At 42.4% G+C, this 18,977-nt stretch overlaps 1 long non-coding RNA gene across 1 annotated transcript in view; it reads left to right on the forward strand.

Annotated features, from left to right (window-relative positions):
* Positions 1–18,977, forward strand: part of LOC133158760 (uncharacterized) — a 130,836-nt gene that overhangs the window by 89,555 nt on the left and 22,304 nt on the right. The window contains exon 8 of the long non-coding RNA XR_009715284.1: positions 2,125–2,229. This is a non-coding gene — a long non-coding RNA (uncharacterized LOC133158760). The remainder of the gene's footprint in view (positions 1–2,124; positions 2,230–18,977) is intronic.

Genomic DNA, 18,977 nt, shown 5'->3' on the forward strand with positions numbered 1-18,977 from the left:
GAGGTGTTCTGACTGCAGCGAGCAGACAAGAGAACAGTCAGGATAAATCAATGTTGGTCATTTTCACTTTCCCCCCGCCATCACTGCTCGCCTCAGCGCATCCACCCCAAAGTCATTTACACATTCCATCATTAGGACCCCTCAAGAGTTTCAGTTGTGCACGGGAAGAGGAAATAAAAGCCGTGTAATTCTTATGTAAAAGTGACCAGAGCACGGCGTTGTTTTTTTTTTGTTTTTTTTTTTTAACCAATATACCGGCTTAATACCACGGCGCGGTGATTCCCGTTTGATTTAATTCGGAGGCCGTCGCTTGAACGACTTTTCTGGTGACATTGGGAGGCATACAAACAAGACTGCACCTCATTAAACAAGAACAAACCGAGGGGAAATTACACTTAGTTATGGGAATGGCTTTTAAGCATGCAAAGCATTACTTGAGTCTAAAATAAATAAATAAATAAAATAAATAACGTTAGCGCGGCTCGGCGACGACGCGGCGGGCGGCCATTAAAAAGAATGAGGAGCCGGGTGCAAGCTCACCTCTGATGATCAAAAGAGACAACTCATTACAGAAGTATATTGACCTTAAAGATGACTTAATTTAATAAAGTACTTCCCCTGAAGTTAGCAGAGCAATTATGGTCACTTGAGGACAATCCACACAGATAAAACAGACTACTGAAGTCGGCTTTTTTTTTTTTCATATTGAAACAAATACAAATAAGCAACCTTCAAAAATCATTGTTTGGCTATCTACAAAAGGAAAAAAAAACTTTTGGTATTTTGCAGGTACTGGATGTAAAGGTGACATTGAATGGGGACGGCCGCGAGCTAATCTATTTGCATTACGGCGTGCGTTCTAGCGCTCCCATTATATATTCCAAAAGCAATTAACACTTCATTAAACGTGGAAGGTGTTAATACAAGTGATAAGACGAGGCCATCTGTCGGATTCTTCTCCCAAGCCTGACATCCACCTGAAGAACGTTTGTAACCGATTTAGGTTCGACATTTAGACGAGGACACCGATTGGTTGTCTAATAACGTAAATAATAATGAGCAAAATATATTGATGCAAAATTTGAGCTAAGGTGGAAAGTTAATTTTTTTTTTATTATTGAGCCAAGCGTCGTACGAACGAAGACTGACTGCAATTCGCCGAGATAAATGTTGTGTTTGGTCTCGTCTGTAAATGCGACAAATGAACGAGCCGAACGCAATTTCATTCATCATGTTTCTTGAGGATTTAGCGAGATTTGCTCTCATTAGCGACTCATCCGTCAGGAAGACACTCTGATCCCGCAGAGAGAAAAAGAGAGCGAGCAGGGGGAAATATGCTTCCCCCGCACTTAATTGGAAGCTGAACACACACCCAAAGAGAGGCAGCGGCTATGTCAACCTTCTACACACCCAGATTTGTCTTCCAAATTCAATCCGTCAACATCCTAATTGGCTCTCGCTTTACCATCGCTGAGTCGGACCGGCTCGGGTTAAATGAGCAGAGGAAATGGTCAAATATTGCGAGCCTGGCAATCATCGGCTTGTGAAAATGTCAAACGTTTAAAGTAGATTTGGATGCCTTGACTTGACGACCCAACTTCCCAGTGATCTGTAAACGCTGCGTTACGGGTAGCCAACTGAGGTGTCGACAGTTTCCACATCAAGAGCAAGTAAAACAGGCCGCGTTCAACACAAGCCCTCGAATGAGTATCGACGTATAATTCAAGGAGCTGGCAGCACAATGGCTCTCATTAGTCTTGCGAGAGTCGGTAATGGCAGATCACCTCTTTGGGCCACGCAATTGACAGGCTGCGCTCCCCCTCAGCAGATATCGGAGAGCTTTTTATTGGCTTCCTGCTCCAAACAAAAAACCCGCCCCACCGCCGCCTCTTAATGCCGCCCGATGGCCTGGTTAACCTTGGCGATGCCTCCTGGAGAGCTGGAAAAGTGTCACGCAAAGTTCACTCAATCATTAGCACCGCAGAGGTATTCGATTCTTACAATGCGCTTAAGTTTGATTGATATTTAACGTACGGAAGCGTGATAGTGTTGGTACCGGGTACTTTAACGTTTGCATCCTTTGGAGCAAAAACAAAAATGTGGTGTCTTTTGATCATCTTTCAGGTCGCACATCTTGATGGAGGAAGGATATAGAATACATGCTAACGAAGAGTAGCACGGGAGGCAATACATCGAGAATGATCACAACTCCGAAATTGTTCGACAAAGGTAACGTTAATATATTTCCATATTACTGGCTTGAACATTTGCAACCAGCTATGAGAGTTAGCATGCCTACAGATGGTAAAATAAATATTATAGATTTGCTAACTGGCTAAACTTACAAGCTAGCGTACACCATACGCTACTTTCCATGACTGTATGGCTTCTTCAAACAGAAAAGAAAACTTTTCTGTAGTTACAAGCCCAACTTAATTGGACTTAAGCCTCAAGTCATGTGACTGGAGTACCCCACATCTGCTGTGAGCATGCAGCAAAAGGGAAAGTTTCTCCCTGCGTTTTAATGAACAGGTGTCTACATAACACAGGCCACCCCGCAGATGGCGGCGTAATTAGCAGTCATTATGGTGGTCCCGAAGAAGGCCGGGCACAGAGCGCCTAACCTCTTCACCCCTTGACAGGGCCCATGGCGTGGTGGTGGTTGTGATGTTGGGGGGGGGGGGGGGGGGGCTGCTGACACGTGTTTTTCTCCAGGAGAAGTTAAAGGTGGAGGTCACTTTTCACAAGGTGCCATCCTGGTGCGATGCAAACTCACGTGAATGAGGGTGAACATGTCAAGGGACAATTAGCCGCGTTCTGCGAGTTACTTAGCGAATTTACGGCTGTCATTGGAAAGAAATTTGCACGATTGAAATATAGAATACATAGAACAATCATTTACTGAGGAAAAAAATCTGTATTTAAATATAGACAATACTGTACGTGAGTGTTTGTAAGACAACATTCCCGGCTTGACACCGGTTCACGGTAGCGTGTATGCTAGTGTGACCTCACACTACTCTGACCTTTAAAACAACAGCGCCGGCTCCCTCCTGCAGCACTCAAGGTGGTTACGGATGTGGTTTGCAGGGTCATTCCCTGTTCATGTCGACGTTCATGCCCGACTACACCGCCGTTGTCGGGCCGCGACGGGGGTGAGCACAGGCGGATGAGCGTATGCTTGTGTGTGTGTGTGCGCGCGTGCGTGTGGCCCCGATAGGCTTGTAATTCGCCCTCACTTAGAAACGAATTCCATCTAATCTCATTCATGTCAAATAGCGGCGTGACACGTTGTTTTATACTGTAACATTTGGTTATAGCGAAGCACCTGACTGCTTCTCGCTTCACCCTCTGGATATTAAAAGCGGGACCTATATTTCACTGGATGTAGCTTAAACACAGTGTATTACCGCGCCCCCGATAAATACTTCCACTAAGTTTGTCGCCTTATAGCGGAGTTCATTCAGCGGGGAGCCATGATTTACCATCAGCTCCCGACGGTAAGAATCAAGGTTGAGCTTAGAGAAGGAGAAAATGACCACTCCTGCTTTCAATAGGGAAGGTCACTAATCCAGCCATTCAGCAGATTCATGGATGAATTGCTAATACATTGCTTGCTTGTTGGTTGCTGTGTCAGTTTGCCAGAGAAAGCAAAAATGACAGGGGATTTAAGGCTAATGGTAAAAAGAAAATACAGTCAACCCCCTGCAGATCTTAATAGAATGATCGCTTAAAAATAAAAAAAATTAAATAGCTCCAGCATTCTCATACACCTTTCAACAAGTCTGTTAGCTAATGCTAACAAACGTGATAATACAAAACAATTTTAACAGGCTAGGAAAATTAGCATAGATGGTATTTCAAACAACTTCATAAAAAAATGTAGTATTTATGACATCTCTGTAGATCCCAGATTTTGGCCTATTTCAGTCTGTATTATATCCCCGGCACTAAACGGCGTTTCATTGTAGTGAAGTTGAGTATAGAGATTTGCTTCACAAAATATTAACTGCTCATGCATTTTTGCCGCCAAACAACAAAATATCATTCTTGTCTTACAATAAAATTTTAATGGGTGCTGAATGGAGGTATCAAGTCATCCATTCCAAGTCATAATCAGACAGTTTCGGATGAACCAGTTCGGCTCCACTGCCGCCATTTTTTTTTTTTTCTCCCATCAGCAAGTGATTATTGCAATAGCGCTATACACTTAAGTTGCACGCCGACTGGCTGACCAGCGGCACTAAGCCATACACAAGCCCGACATAAATGGCCAATCGGCTCATTGCTTTTGGCCATAAAAAGAGGGCGAACCGACTCCTGCTAACATTTTTTTTTAATGCAGACTCATACCTGAAAGTTGCTGCATAAAAATGGGCATAGACAATTGAGATATTCATAGAAAAAGTGAGGGTTTTTTTTCCACCATTTTTTGTCATACAAATACACAAAATGTGGTGCAGGTTTTCCAATGGACATACAATGCATGCTTAGACTTTAGTCCGCTACCGTAATGCTAATGCTAATACATAAGTGTAAACATCCAATGCAATGATCAGTATGGTGGTGTTTTAACCCTTGTTCAGACAATACTCACAGTCATATATTCTTTATCATCTGCAAAGAACAGACATGACTACTTTTTAAAATCACTTTTGTGGAAAACGTATTTGATGTTTACCATTTATTTTTGTAGTTCATCTTTATTTTTTCTAAATGCATTTCAATGGCTGCCAAAAATATGATATAAAAATAGTATAGTATAAAATGGCCGCCAAATATGCACACGTGACAAAAATCATCACTTTTCACTTATGTAATTATCATTGGCTGCTTCTAAATTCTAAGCCCCCTGATCCTTAAAACAAACATAGTCAACAACCACTTCAATAAATGCATTTGTCTTGAGTTAAGCTCATTTCCAGGATTTGAGAAAATGGACTGCCCCCCCCCCCCCCTTTCTCTTCATCTTTGGATTTAGGAAGCATGTAAGTGACTTTTTTTTTCTTCTTCTTCTTGTTATTGACACCGCTCCCGAGCCTCTAAGTTTATCCGCCCTCATACGGAGTCACCTTAAGAGGCAGTGAGGCCCGCTGACAATGCCTCCTGGCGGAAACCAAATGACCGCCGTGTTTCATGTGTTGTTATGCTAAAAGCGGCACTCCCTCTAAATGACCACTTCCATGCATATGTGGATGGCTGTTTGCCTTTACTCAGGCAGGGAGCCTAGCAGATCATCCTTCTGTTCCCCATATGGCAGCATTGTGGTGAAAATGCGCGACAATCGGCCCCCCGTGCCTCCCTGGGAGAAAGCCCCAGGATGGTTTCACTTTTACTCCAAAAGGCCGGCATTCATTCAGTCATTATAAATAGGAAATGGTTTTTTTTATTAAAACAGGGTATTTTCTTTATTTGGGGCTATCATTGTGTTTTAATCCACTAAGGGAGGGATTTGGAATAAATTCATAAGCCTTCTGTTTTGATCTGAGGCTTCCCTTTCCTCTGATGCATGTCTGAGTAAATATATTCCACAAACACAGCCCAAAAGGAATCATACCCTCGCTAAATTATTTGTAGAATGATGGTAGAAATTCTTTTTTTTTATTTTATTGTTTTGTATGTTTTGAAGGCTGTGATTACAATAGTGAGAGTATTCTGACAGATCCTGGTAAAGATCTAGAATTGTGATTCCTCCTCAGAAAAATACATGAACAGATTTAAATTAAAATGCAACACCAATTTAAAATTTCAAAGCCAGCAAACCAATAAAAATGTAAGTAGGCTAATTCAATAAAGTAATTTAAGCACACCAGGAGCAACAAAATGTCAATTGAGCTGAAACAAAAATTACAGCAAAAACGGTTTCATCACATTTTATGCATTTGTCGTTTTGTGGGGATGCTGGAACAGATTGATGGAATATCCATTTCCTAGATTTTCATCCGTTTGTCCATCCATCCAAAGTTCCACAGAGAAGCAAAGGCCATAGGCTCTAACGGCTTCCTTGACTAATTATGTGGCTTTATTTCAAAACTTCATTATTATATGTAAATTCTGAACCACCCTGAAAAATGCTAACTGAGCATATTGCGTACGTGCTGTTTTATTTTAATGCACGACGTTGGTCTCCTCCCAGACAGATCATGCGATACCCCCCCCCCCCCCCTTCTCCGAGGCCCTCCTCCGCCTCACCGGAGTTCTCGAGTTCCCCCCGCTGTCTGCGCTCTCTCGCCATGTTTGCATGACTGTCACATCGGCCCCGGCGTTAATGGAGAAATTAATTACCGCCGGTGTCATCTCTCGTGACACGGGAGTCAATTTGATCATGTTAACCAAATGAAAGGACCACTTGATATACCCGTCCTTTGTAATCATGCTTCCATGCAGAGGGGGCTCGAAATGCATTTAGGCTGTTTAACAGTATTCATTAGATACGACTGCCACGCTGCGAAATGAACTATTCATTTAGCCGAGAGGTCGCACTCGCACTCTTTAACCTTGACAGACCAAATGAGATGTTGCAGACATGAAATTTAATAGGAATGCCTATAGCAGTGCAAGGGGAACCGTTTTTCTACCATGGACCATTTATACAGTCAGCGTCTTTTTATTTCAAACATATTCTGATTCTAATATTCAGTTATTCAAAATTACCAATATACCAATACTAAAAAAAGTATTGCATATTGATTATCCATTTACTAGCTTGTTTACTTGGTTGTTGATATTTTGTGAGAAAATTTTAACATAATCACAGTCTACACATTAGTGGATATCATAAAATAATAAATATTTTTTTATAATAAATACAATAAAAATGATGTGAGCAAATTTGTCATTTCATTAGTCCTCATTTATCAGTACGCACAAAGTCGCTCTGACCCCCGTTCCACCCTTAGTGACATCTCCAAAGTTGATCGTATTCAAAGCCTTATTTGCTGTCATCTTGTAACTTCTCGTAAATGGGCCTCCCCTGCTCGCCACTTGAAAACACACAGCGGATCTGTCAAAGGACGTCTTTGTTGGCCTCATCATTCGTTTGGTTTTCTCTCCAAAAGTTCCAGCGCTAAGCCTAGCCTGGCCTTTCCTCCTTTACGGCCGCCGGCGTGAATGTGGCTTTGTCGCTCCTCGCAGGTTCCTCATAGAGCTCAGGCCAAGCTTAACTAATCACTCATAAATGTTGCTGAGTGGACAGCCGCTGCACACAGCTAAACAAATCACTCGCCGTGAACATTCCTAATTGGCTTGGAGGTCAGCGGCCAGCCAGGGATGCGGCCGGGGACAATGCACCTGTCATTGGAGGGGAAAAACACATCTTTCTTGGAGACGAACACGCAGGAATACATAGAACTCCCGTTTATCACAAGGGAATATGTTAGACATATAATGAATGATCATTTTTCCAAAATCAAAAATATCTATTCCTCCAATACACTTTAAAATTATTTCAATTTAGCAAAACACCCCCAGTAGTATTAATTTTAATAGAAGTTGTAAGCCTTTTTTATTTTAGGTACGTTAGCAAGTACTGTATGTAGCCCCTCAATAGTATTTTCCATTATGTGTTAGCATTAAGGTAGCAACTTTAAGATGATGTTCTGTATATGTTATAGCTATAAAACATTGAAATCTAGATAGCAAACTTTATTTGGTAGAATAGCCCCCAAGATTTGCGATATAGCAGTGTTGCTAACGATGACCCGCGATTTAGCAAAAGGCTTCCCTGTCGCCACGGCCTCCCCCCCCTCTATGAATTGTTAAGAAGTAACATAGCTGTTTTTTTCGTAGCTGCCAGATACAAGGCAGCAGCGAGGTCGGGCCACTCTATAAATATGTTGGCTCTTCGTATTACAAGCTGTGACAAAGGACAAACAGCTGGGGAGGGAGAAATGCTACATGGCAGCGGCGGACAAGGGCCATTTTCAGCCTGGCTGGTCAGACGGCGGACCCTGAGCTGTCCCCGCCGAGCCTGTTTACTTGACCCGCAGGAGAGAGAGAGGCACAGCTAAGCACCCCGCTCACTTCACCCTCTTGGTCTTCCTCCGTCCCTCGCTCTCTTTCTCTCACTCCGATGACAAAGATTAAGCCTCACAACAACATCCCCAATGAGGAGGAAGGGTCATCAATTACCCCGTTGATACTCTTCATTACCTTCCACCTGTTCCACCCACCACCACCTCCCCCTCCCCAATGACACCACGTCACGCCTGGCGGGCCGATCTACATACCTTGCTATTTGTCAACTGTACATGAACAGGCTCACTTTTGAATCCGGGGCGGTTTAGACAGTGCCCCACCGGTACCTGCAGATGGCACTGTGGTGAAAAAAAAAAGCTTGTTTTGTTTGACGCGCCATACGAGTAGAGTTATAATTTTGTCTAGCAACAAATAAGCCAAACAATTTGTTTTGTGGGGAAAAGTGCTAATTGGTATTTTATCAACACTAATTCATGATTAAAAAAAATCTTTCCCGTTATAAAAAATGTGTTTTGGCTATTCTGAAGTCAGAGTTTGGCGACAAATTACACAAGTGCAGTCCAGAATCCAGACAATGAGTTTCACACAACACTAGGGAACTCATTTTATATCAACTAATAAGAAATTTAATTAGGCTATTATGGTAGTTAATTGAATGAGAAAAATTGCATCCTGTATAGTCACACTGCAATGAAAAGCACACATCTCCAGAATGTCTTCAATTTTAGAGATATAGACTCTACATAAAATTATGGACTTTTTTATTTTTATATACAACACAGTGGAGTTTTTTTTTTACACAGCAGTGAAAATAAAATGTAAACCAGGGTCCATTATTCTTTATATTTTAATTCTATACTGGAAATTACATCAAATCCCTTTCATATTTGATATTTTTCTTGTATATTTCTATACATTTTGAATACATATTTATGTGCACATATGTGCATATATAAATACAGTATATACTTTCTATTTATACCTAAATACATATACATGTTTTTCTTATCAACGAGGTCTTTGAAAATTAACATGTAACCTGCTGCGAGGTACATGTTGAAATGGGAAACCTTTTTACAATCAAGGGAGGAATTATCTGAAGAAAAAAATAAATTAAAAAAAAAAAAGAGTAGCACTTTTCCCACTTTCCTATTTCAACAGCTTGCCGTGGCAGATAACTCTGTTTTACAACTTTGTTAATTAACACCCAAGCAAATGTCATGTTTGGCCAGTTCATTACCTCCCGCTATTCATCTCACATACTTTGATTGCCCAAATCTGGAGGATCAGCTTGAATGAAAGTTATATTTTTCTTCCTTTTTATCCCTTTTAATATCTGTACTTATCCTGATGGTCTTTTTAATTAAGCCTTACTAGCGACAGACGTCGTCCACATAAAAACCATCTAGCAGCACCAAAGCGACGCGTCTTCGCTTTTAATGACGCGGTATTAAATGGCTGCTAATTACAGACAGTAGCATAAACATCCGAGAGTGTTTTTGGGGGGTAAAACACTGCGAGAATAGATTCCATTTGTCGTGTTGAAGGACCGCTTGCTCCTGTTATTTATGTATGTAAACAAGATTCTTTATCTGGCAAGAGGCCGTGTGCTCGCTGCGTGTCAGACGGAGAATTTGTTAGTTCAGTCGGTTCTGGTTGCCGTGCTTCTCATTTTGTGCTTGCTGCTCTTTGGGGAATTGTGCCGCTGCGGCCGCTGCTCCTCCTCTCACATAATTAATATTTAGAAGATGTTTGCTACCTTTAAATATTCAACACATGTTAATTAATTGCTCAGTTAGGGCTCGGGAGTCATTGTGGTTTGTTTATTTGTAATGTTTTCTTTGGTTCCGATTGCAATGATTACACTTGCACTGTGAAATTCACTTGGCTGGATGTTAGGAATGAATGAAATTGTATTCCAATGAGTTTCTCTCATTGCTTGCGGCCTTTAACAAGTGATTTACGGGACTTTTCTTTTGCTTCCTAAGTCCCCATGCAAAATTATTAAAGGCGACTTAATTCCTAAGGGAGGAGAGTTTGTCAAGGTGTATTTAAGACGCAAAGCTTATACTAATTCATCAGCTCCCCACTTTTTTTTCCCCTCTCCTAATTAAATACCAGCTGAATATTTAACATCATTGCCGGCCAATGTCCGCAGCGAAATGGGAGCGATGTCATTTGGTCTATCGAGTAACTGTTGTCTTACAGAATGAGATATGAATTGAATTGAAACCCATCCACTGTCACATTTGATCATTGATTTGCATAATTAGGTCTTAATTTTTATTCACTATGCAAATATATGCCCCCACCCATCTAGTCGCCCAATTTAAATTGCATTTAAATGTGAACCGGCTCGACTGTCAGCGCCTAATATGGCTGCATTTAATCGTACTATCTCCGTGAATCAAAAGGGAACTGCAGAGATAAATATAAAGAGTAAAAGCTTGGTTGACCTGAGTCACACTGCCCCAATTTTGTATGGTGTTCCACAGGGTTCGACTTTAGGGCCCCTGCTACTTTCATTGTGTTTGCTGCCGTCTGGGTTTGGTCTCAAGAAAGCATAGTATTTTCTTTAACTGCTATGTGGATGACAGATCTAAGGCCATATTCTTCATTTGTCCTGCCTGGAAGAAATCAAAGCCCGGATGGCACTGAACTACTTGAACTTCATCAAACTGTAAACAGAAGTTAGTTATGGATTCACAGCAGGAGCTAAATTTCTCGAGAATTTCCTCAGCACAGATCCAAATAATAACATTGTTTTTACAGCATCACATTGCAAATTTGTGTTGAGCTGGTATCCCTTTCTATTTGGATGGTCCCCGCTGAGGGGAGTGTTGGCTCTTGTTTCACGTTTTTAAGAGGATTTGTGTGTTGAGGAGGCATGTTTTGTACATCCATTATTGTATGAATCAAACAGGCTGAGAGAGGAGAGTCGGCCTCCGGTGCAGTCCAAAGGTGGCCTTTGTGGACTAAGATGGGACAAAGTCTGAGGAAATTGACCTGCTTGATCCTTTTCCCCGGGTGGGAGGCATCTTCTCCATCCTTTCATCTTCTTCCAAAGGGCCACGCTTAACAAACAAAATAGTGTCCGATAGTAACTCAGGTTGTCTTTGCGAGTGGGGATGGCAGTGGGCTGCTAAGGAGGAGGTGGGGGGGGGGGGGGGGGGTAACCTGAGAATGACAAGCCTGTGGGGTGAGGAAGTAGCCAAAAGGGACAAATTAGCTTTAGACAATAGGAGACCTTCTCCACCAGGGGGATAATTAAACGTTTCTTCATCAAAGCCAAGACAGTTTGCAAGCTGCTCATTTTGTAATTCTATCATGTTTGCCCCGGAGATGTCTGGATTCGGACCACCCCCACCACTCTGAGGCCTTCCTTAATACGCCGCCATTGCCATTAATTTCGATTCTCTTTGATTACCCTCATAGGGGTGTTAATTATACAGAGTTAGCGCTGGGCTAATTGAGCTCAGTGGAAACAGAGGGTCTATTGGGGTGATGGCTTCTATATGCGCCCCAGTAGAGAGCACAAAGGCCTTTGTTTTGCTTAATGTGAGAAAATCTTTTGTACAAGTACTCAGAGTAACATAGGAGGACCCTTGATAGTGGAACATTTAAAGTTTAGCACAATATCAAGATGGTGGTCGGCATTCATCATAGTATATATCGCCACACTGTCATCAAATTGCAAATTCTAAGCATTGAACTTCTCCAGGTCTTTTGTGATGACCAATCAATAATGCTGATGAAAAGTTGGCCAAATAGACGCCACATGCCCCGTGAATGCACGTACGGATAAAAGACATTGTGCGACTGTTCTTTCTCCCTGGCCACTGAGCTGTGGACCACAAGGTTTGTTGTGTGCCTCGGATCACACGGAGGAAGCTGAATGATGTTGGCCCAGCTCTCTGAAGGAAGGCCACGCTTGGCCGGCCCTAGAACAGCCTTAACAGGATATCACACAAGAACCGGGTGGCTTTTGTGCACCAAAAACGGTGTCAAAGGGAGCAAGGCAGGGTGTTTTCTTTTCGCAGCAGATGTTAGAACAGTATGTGGTGGGGCTCTGTGAAGCCCGTACCCACAATGGCGCCCATCTAAAACCTGTGATAGCGTCAGGGAGAGCCTGCTCAGAGCGTCAGAAAAAGCAGCGGCCTGTCTCTTAAGGCGCCGGTGAGCATCGCTGAGCTCCAGTGAAGCCCCCGCTGGAGAGTTTCCTAACACACTGCTGCGACAAGGTAACGCACAAGAGTTCAGCTTTTCATTCACTCCCACAAGGCTGTCGATGATGTTGTTTGGCATTACAGAGTTGACCCGCCGTATGGTGGATATATGCGCTTTTACCAGTGGAGTGCAGCCAAGGCCTTCTCTGCTGGCCCAAAAACAAATTGATTACGTTTGTTTTTAAGCGAATTGAGAATATTTTTTTATGTGCTAAATCCAATTGTCACATTGGTTTTACATAATTAGGTCAACTTTTTCAATTATGGGTGTATTTTTATGTATTTTATTTCAATACGATATTTTTGTACTAAACTTGACAATAGTTTATATTATTTTATTATATTTAATATTAAACTGGATTCCCATCTTAAAAAACAAGGCTTACTGAATCTAAAATGGAATAAAACGGCTAATAGGAAAGTAGTAATTGGCATTTTTATGTTCGCTTCTGTCCATGGAGCCCCGGAGGCGAAACAATTTCCTTATTGTGACTTCAAATGTAATTTCTCATAAAAACATCAGTCAGTCATTATGTGCCTTTGTGTGGCACAGACGTACAGTTCGACACGCGGGGAGCATTAGCATGTTGTTGTTAGCGTATATCCATGCGGCGGGCGGCCCATCGCTGCAAAAGCCGCAGCCTCGGGGCTATAAACAGACCCCTGGGAGCCCGCAGCACTCAAGGGCCTATTTGTTCAACACAATGTGTTATTCTATCATAGCCGGGCTGTCACAGCGGCAATCATTCAAACAGACATCCGTTTCTCCCTGGAACGCCGAGACCTGTTTGTTTGGCTTTGGAGTGCTTTAGTCCTTTGATTGTCTCTGATTGTTGGCGCATGGAGAGGATTTTGTGTGACTTTCTGTACAACCACATAGCAGGAGGCAGGAACCAATTAATGGCATTTCCATTTCTTTCAATGGGGAAAGATACTTTGCTAACCCGCACTCCACCTTTCCTGAATATAGATTTTTTTTATAATTATTAGTCTGCCGCCATTTCAAATCTGCCTCTCCCCCAATACACACTAATGAATGTGGCTGCTCATTGAAAGCGATACCTTAACACGCATTGGGCAGTGCCTGTGAAGACGGGCCGCCACAATAGACATGTCAGGCTTGATGGATTTCCAACACATCTGGGATATGGCTCCCAGGACCCAAGCCGATGAGAGGCCACCTAAAAGAGCGGCTCAGGGTTGCCCGTCCTCAGACGCACACACACCTGCACACAAACAAACACACACGTGCTAGTAATCAATAGCATATTCTGCTGAAGAAGAGGAGGGCGGGCTGAAATATACGAGCACGATTAGAATGAGTGATAATGCGGAGAAGTGAAGGGGGCAGTGCTGATAGTTCCTCATAATCAGATTTTTTTTTTTAAAGTTAAATCAATGAGAAAACCTGTTTGGGCTTGGTTGCTCGATGATACAGATTAACCCGGTAACTAATGAGAGTCATAGAGAAGTGGTTTTCAAACTGGATAGGAGTTCAGAACATTCCAACATATATTCAACCATCGTTTGGAAACACATTTCACCACATCAGAATTACACTTGAATGAGTGTTTCCCCCGATGTTTAATATATGAAGCAACCCTCGCCCCCCCCCCACCCGCAGTTGTGAATATTTCAGTCTTAATCTGCAGATGACTTAACACCACTTGAGAAACAAAACAAGGCACCCCTCTGATGCCAATTAATTAGGAGCTTATGAATATTTCAGCGCGCTACGATACAGCGGTGGCTTGCCCGCATGCTACTGTTACCGAGTACAACAGCTCCTAATGGATTATTAATAATGTAGTCACTTGATGTTGTTGTTGTTTTTTTTCTCCAGTATGTGTGAGTGTGTACATGTGGTGGAGGGTTAACACACTGGTCACACTTCTCTTTGTATGTTTGAGCTTTTTTAGCTGCTTTATCTATTTAGTTTTAACTTTTTTTTCTAAATTCATTTAGTTTTAATTAGCTTTTAATGTAGGTATATTTGATTTGATTTTTAAATATGAAAGATTTAGTTCTGATTAGTTTTTGTATTTTTGAGATTTGGAGTACTTTTGGAGCATAAAACTGAAATGTTTTAAATTTTTGTTCAAATATCGATGCGGCCTAATAGATTACTACCGTTAGCATTGGCCTATTAGTAGACTCAAAGCTAAGCTATATTGTTATATCAAAGATGTTTATTTATTTATTTATTAATTGTTTAGTGTGTTTAAATTGATAAGAGTTAAGGTTGATATGCCGTGTAAATTCTAAAATATTAAACAAATGTTTATTTTGAAAAGAAAATAGAACAAAGCCTGCAGGAGGTTCTAATAAATGACTCAGCATTTTGGTAAGGGGGAAGAAAGATAAAAAACGATAGCCGCATAATTCATACAGTCTCCGTCGTAATTTTCATCTCACGTATTCAAGCTATTGCGGCGATTAATAGAGAGAAAGAGAAACGGTCTGCAGCTACTCAAAATCCACATATGACGTGCCTGACAAGAATATGTAATCTTCACATTAGGTTCACATTTGGCAAATAATTCCCTCATGTATCTTTGCATCATTTTCCTAATATCAACTAAGATTTGCATAAAGGTGATCACATTTACCACCAGGGAAATATACGGGACACACACGTGCAGACATTTCTGTGCCAACAAAACATTTCAAAGCTGTTGTTTTACATTTTGGATGTAATTATTTTTCTTATATTCATGCCAAAGCTGTAATTATTTGCACATTAACACCTGCTGCATTTCCCCCGCGCGTGTGTATGTTTGTTTTAATCTGATTAATCGTTTTGCCATGCTCTCATGTCTGTTAGTTTGTTGGACAGCCCGACTGAGTACCGGGAAGATTTTGCAGGTGTCACCCCCCCATACACACACACACACACATTCTGGGTTCTTCTTTTCTTCACTCTTGGCTAAAGGAGCTGACGTTATTCATGGGCCACGTTCATTTCCTGCACCAGCCCCAGCACGCTTCGATAGCGATGCTGTAAAACAGTTTCGGCTAGCCGTAAACACATTTGATGAAAACAAATTAGAAGGCAGAAATATAACTGACGGAAAACATAACAGCCGCCAATGGAATCACATTAGCGCGGGACGCTCGATGCCGCGGCAAATAAATGTGCAATTAATAAATGGATAAATACAACACATAAAGCCTGCTGTTGCCAAAAGTCATTCCTCATTTAAATGTCTCCCTCTTTTTTTTCCCCCCATTAGGGCTGTTATTAAAACACCTTTCAAATAAATGGGAGGCTTTTACAAGCTGACAGTTGGCAGTAACCTGTTGACACGCATGTCCTAAAACATCGCTTTTGGGGGTGGGTTAATTCCTTTCGCATGAAATCACTAACGGTTATAATCCTTTGACAACACGAGATGAAATTCTGCCTGATTTGTTGCCGCCATGCAGGACTATTCGTGTTAATGAATTTTTAATATCCTTAATGACAGGAGAGGAACGATGTAATTAAAAGAGCAAGTTAAGAAAAACGCTGAGTCCAGCTCTTTATGGCGACCATTTTAATGTTAGTTTAATTGGAACTAACACATTATCTTAATGAGCAGATTGCCTTCAAGGAGACCATTTCCTCTTCCCCTACAGCCTACTCAATGTCGCCGCTATACGCATACAAATATATTTCTTTGGAAATCAGCCAAATGTAGAGGAACCTCAAAAGATCCAACACAGTCTGTTCATTCAGGGACGCTCAGCAAACTTTCATTAGTTTTCCCCTCAGAGATAATAATCAACTAGCGGCCATGTTTAAGCAAAGTATTTTTTTCTTTCAGAAATATGGAATATATATTAAACTCCAGAGTAACACGGGAGTCATTGAATGAGAGTATAAAGTTGACTCAGGTGGGCGGCTAACGGCTAACCTGCTAATCGTTAGCCAGTCTGTGTGTTAATCACTTGAGCGTTATATGAATTTACACTAGAATAAAATATTACGCTCACTGCTAGCTTGTCCGCTTACAATGTTGTGGTTCCAATTCTTATCCTTTTTTACTGTGTTGAATAACTTGTAAGGCCCAACGCAATCAGTTGCTCCTCTAGCAAACTAGCTTCTTAATTGGCTAGCTTACTGCTTCATGCCACAATCACGGAATCATTGTTGTTGACTACACACATGATGTTTTGACATTGTAAATGTTGAAAAAAACTAACATTTACAATCATCAGGCTGACCTTTTACTCTTACCGCATCACAGGCTAATCAAGCCTTTGCCGAATTTAATAACAAGTGAGGGATAATGCTCGAAAATTGCTCCGATTAGCCGTACGTGTGTAGCCCGCTTAAGCTAGTCGCAAGCGTACAGTATTTTCAAAGCGTTTGGACCGCCACCCACGTTCTCCCATTTTTCATTTACCTGCCAGAAAATCAGATGCGACAGTTAAATTGTGACAGCGGCGCAAATCTACTCGTTGCCATTAGAGCTAATGTCATGTTTCTGTGCTAATCCCTCATCATTTTAGGGCCTCATTGCCTATTTTTCTCCACGATATTAAGTATTCAAAGCTCATTTACATTCTTATTTTTCAATTTGCTGCTGCAGTAGTTTAATTTATTCCATATAATTTCTTTTTCTGAGAGGGACATTAATCATTGGCTCTACATTTTAGTGCCTCGGGGACTCTTTTTTTTCTTTTCTTTTTTAATCAATAAAATAAAGGGATAGCGCTTTAGTAAACGCTGGTGTTACAAAAGAACTTGATGTGTATGTTGTAATTCAATTAGTGTATTAATTTTGGTTTGTTTGTGGATGTGTTTCATTTGCCATCACTTTTTCAATGCAGAACTTACTGAAACTTATTCCTGTTTGTGATTTGTGTTAACAAAAGCCCATGAAGGGGGGGATCACAGTCCTATCAATGAGGGGCTCCCTGTAATGCTTCTGCTTGTTCTATATTTCTGCTCTGTTGCGCTGGAGGCCTAACTACTTGCATCCTCTTTCTTCCTGGCTTTTCTTGTTGTTTCTTCATCCTTTCACATTCATTTTATGCTTGGCTATTCCGTAGGCTATCAGTGTATTAATGCCGCGGCTTAAGCCAAACACCCTCGGTCGGCTCCAGATAAGCCAGCAAGGTCATCACGTGGCGGTGAACTATGAGTTGCTTTGCCTCTCGTTTCCAAATTGTGTTTTTCTTCCTGCCGCTTTTCGTACTTATTTTGAATTGTAAATTTTCTCCTGGCGAACTTTGCCGAGGCGTCACACGTCTTCATTAGCCATCCACCCGTCTGAGAGGCTTGACCTTCCGAAGGTGTGACCGAGGGCGGGGGTGTGATGGTTGCTTGATGGAGAGGGGTCTGCGGTGATGAAGTGGGGGGGGGGGGGGGGGGGGGGGGGGGTCGAGAGGGTGGTCTTTTAACTCTGATACATAATGCTGTGGGCTATAATACTTAGCGCATGGCCGCTCGCAGGCCTACTAATCACAAGGAAAAAGACCCCGCTGTCTCACTCCATAAACCCGGGCCCCGGCAAGGAAGACGGCCACGGGGGCGCGATGTCACTTGTAAATCCCAAATTAAACTCAACTGCCCAAAGCTGGCCGACGTAAAAACACCCTCAACTCAATCCCGCCTCCCCGCGTCTTCCCGTCAGCCGTGCAGGCGGTAACGAGCGCACGACATCGCGTCGGCCGTGTCAAGGTCGCGCGGTGGTCAATTTCTACGCTTGTTGGTCGCGGTCGGCTTTATGCGTGCATTTCGTGAATTGTTGCAGAATAGAGCAAACGCTAAATATTAGATGAGCGGCAACGCTATTCAGATGAGCGGCAACCAAAACATTGTCTGTAAATGTTTTCCTAGCCATGCCGGCTTCCCCAGTAGCTCCCTCCCTGTTATCCTGCCGCGGAAGATGGAAAGCATGCGCTGCATCGAGCGGGGTTCTCTCACTCGGAACCTTTAATTATAACTTCCCAGTATCAGTTACAGCAAGCCCGCACAGATGCTAAAACCCTCGGAGGCTTGGCTACTCTACCTTGCTTAATCTGAGGCGAGAGGCGTCCCATCAGCCAATTCAATCTGCGCCGGCGAGACCCCCCCTCATCGCCCCCCTGCCCACCTCGAGCCAATCTGGGCGCCAGTCGCAGTCACGCGACCTCATGGCTTCTTAGCATCCTTCATCAAGGCTTGTTTACGCTGGCGTTGTTATTTACCTCCTTATGAACGCCTCACGCGGGGCGCTCTGCTTCCGGAGGATATAGTGAGGTCTGCGCGTGCACGGCTAAAGACGCTATAAAAATTGCTGAGGTATAAAATCGAAAGTGCTCAAGCTGTCTGCGGCCGGAATTGCTGGCCGGCTAGCTGGCTGCCTGGTTGGCTGGCTGGCTGGGGCCTGTTGGAGGTGGTGAAGGATCCTCCAGCCAAGTCCACCTGCTCGCCTTGTAAATCACAAACACACACACAAAAAAAAGTTTGGGCTTGTTTGTTTACATATTACAGGCTTTAGAGTGGCTCTGCTGCGGTACACACGGAGCTCTGCTTGGCTCAAGCTTGATGCACGGGCCATAAAGCTAAAGCACCAGCGTGCCGTTCCTACAGGGATTGACCGGCTTGTCATGGGGAGGACAGAATCTTCAGAATCAGCTAGATGCATAAGAATTTAAATGAAATGAATTCAGCCCTATATACTATATTTATTGGAAATTTTGCATCGTCTGTCTACATGTGTTGCTGCACAATTTATGTTCAAATATCAATTTGTTAAACGGTTACATCACTGCTGCAAAAATGCTATTCATTAGCCTGTCTAT

This window comes from Syngnathus typhle, linkage group LG8 (genome assembly GCF_033458585.1).
Source record: "Syngnathus typhle isolate RoL2023-S1 ecotype Sweden linkage group LG8, RoL_Styp_1.0, whole genome shotgun sequence".
Taxonomy (NCBI): Eukaryota; Metazoa; Chordata; class Actinopteri; order Syngnathiformes; family Syngnathidae; genus Syngnathus; species Syngnathus typhle.